Source organism: Ochotona curzoniae, unplaced genomic scaffold (genome assembly GCF_017591425.1).
Source record: "Ochotona curzoniae isolate NIBS_2020 unplaced genomic scaffold, NIBS_Ocur_1.0 contig_3190, whole genome shotgun sequence".
Lineage (NCBI taxonomy): Eukaryota > Metazoa > Chordata > Mammalia > Lagomorpha > Ochotonidae > Ochotona > Ochotona curzoniae.
Window position 1 is genome coordinate 7331730 of NW_024465751.1, and position 2601 is coordinate 7334330.

The following is a 2601-nucleotide window of genomic DNA, read 5'->3' on the forward strand; positions in this document are numbered from 1 at the left end:
TTCTGCTGATGCCCTTGTGACAGCACAAGGACTTGGGGCTCTGCTTCTGTCACCATTGGAAAGAGCAGAATGGAGTCCCTGCCTCCTGCCTTCAGCCTGACCCAGACTTGGCTGCTAATGGGCATATGGGGATTAATCCACAGGACAAGAATATTTCTCTTCCATTTCTCTTTCACTCCGCCATTTAAATAAGTAAGTAGAGTTTTTGTTTCGTAAGAGTTAGTCCTTAGCAGCATCCTACCTTTTATGCACAGTGAGATGACAGCACCTCCATCGGAGAGACTTGGTGATGCTGCGATAGAACACTTGAAGGAATGAGAGCTACTTCTGAACTATAGGGAAAGATCCCACGTCCCAGCTCGGCAAGGCAGGCTTGCCTCTCAAAGAATTGGGATCACCCTGATGGTCTGCACCTGTTAATCCCCAGGACCTCTACACAGCTGTGCGAGAATGCATGCCGAAGCATCCTAGTGAAGACTGAGTTGCAGCTTTCTGAAACTCGATGTGCAGGCAACAGAAACGGGTGAAGTGTGATTTAGAGAAACCTAAATGAGTGAATGTGGCATCTATTACACTTTCATGGTGTAGTGAGTGAAATTCATAGCTGATGTACACACACGGTGTTACTTCACAGAACAGGTTTAGTAATGGGCTTCCATGCATGATCTGCTCCAATGATTCAAAATACATCTAAATATTGTGTGTTCATGTGTCCACAGTTTTGAAATGTGTTTTAAAATGTTCCTGCCCCTCTATAGAGCAGGGACCACAAACCTACAAAAATTAAAACAGCGTTTTTACTTTGAAATATTATGTTCTGGTTGTTTTGGAATGGAACCTCTGATTGCTGCTGCCAAAGAATAAGGTCAGGAGAAGTTAAGCCACACCTTCTATTCTAACTCTTGCTGCGCAGGGAATACAAAGATATGTCGATAAATGATGGCGTTGCTGAAGTGTTTCTCAGCTACAGTGACTGTGCAGTAAGGGAAATCTCTGAAAGTTTGCAGTCAGAAAATGCAAAATTTTATCAAAACATAAGCTTGTAAACTAATTTGCAAGTTGATCAAAGCTTCAGGATACAAAGTTTAATATACAAAAATCCAATTATATTTCTATGTAATAACAATAAACAATCCAAAATTGAAATGGAACTAAAGGATGTCATTTATAATAGGATCACAATGGAAAATACTAATGATTAACTTGGCAAATGATTTGTATTATGCTCATTGAAAATGACAATATCCCAGGAATAAATTAAAGAAGACTTAAGTAAATATAGGAATGTTTGTTAATTGAAAGACCCAAAGTCAATTATTCCAAAATTGATTTAAGTTTCAAAACAATCCTAATGAACATTGAAAAAGGTTTTTGGTAGACGTTGTCCAGTTAGTGATAAATTTTCTATGCCACAGGTCTCTTCTATGGAGAGAAGTCTGAATGAGGGCAAAGTGGAAGAATCATACCATCTGATTGCAAGACCAACACACTTAGGATGGCCTACAGAAATCCAGACGCTGCCATATTGGCATTAGGTGGGTGTGTTCATCAATGAAGCTACCTCAGTCCAGAAGCAGTCTCTCCATCACTCTGGGGCTAAGTCAGTTGAGTGTACCTGTTAACCTGAGCATTTATTCACTCCCAAAACATCCATGTCAAAACACTTCATCAAATTTCAGCGATTTGTGAAACTATAATGCCCAAAATGTTTTCTTATACATGGTATTCACAGTGTCAAGTTGTACTCCCTCAAGGTCACCAGCAAAAATGGATGAAAAGTCCACCACTTCTTCAAGCAGAGCTATTCCAAACAAGTAGCGCATTAAATTCCAAACAGGAGGCCACAGAACTAAGAAAAAATAACCTCAAAAATGTTTATGCCAAAGCTAATATTCTTGATCTCTGCAACTTTAACACTTGTTTCCAGCTTCTGGCCCACCACTTAAAAACTCTGGAACTTGCCAGTTCTTGGGGAAAAAAAATTAATTGTCACACATGTCATTTGCAATTAAAAACAGTTTTGTCTCTTCTTTCAAGTAGGACAGGCATTGTGGCACAGCAGGTTGAGTTACTGGGAACCTGCATCCCAGATACTCTGCTGCAATCTGCTAATGAATCTAGGAAGGCAAGTGCTCAAGTCCCCAGGCACTTGGGTCTCTGTCAGCCACAGTGCAAGAGGAGTTGGTTTTGCCTAGCTTTTGCTGTGCAGGTATTTGGAGAGTGAACCAGTACAATGGAGATCTCTCTGTCTCATTGTCTCTCTTCCTCCCCACACCTCTCTCTTTCTCAATCGTCTTTTCAAATAAATAAATGTTTAAAAATATATTACTCAGTCAGTTCCATGGTGTGACAGGTTAAGCCTATTCCTGTGGTGCTGGTATCTCATATAGGTGCCTGTTCAACTCCTGGTTGCTCCATCTTGATCCAGCTTCTGTTAATGTGCCTGGTAAAGCAGTAAAAGATGGCTATTCTTTTGTAACCCAACTCCTATGTGGGAGGCTCAGAAGAGGCTGGGAACTGCCCAGCTCTGGCCACTGCAGCAGTTCAGAAATAAACAAGAAGATGGAAGGTATTTCTCTCCGTATAGCTCTCCTCTCTCTG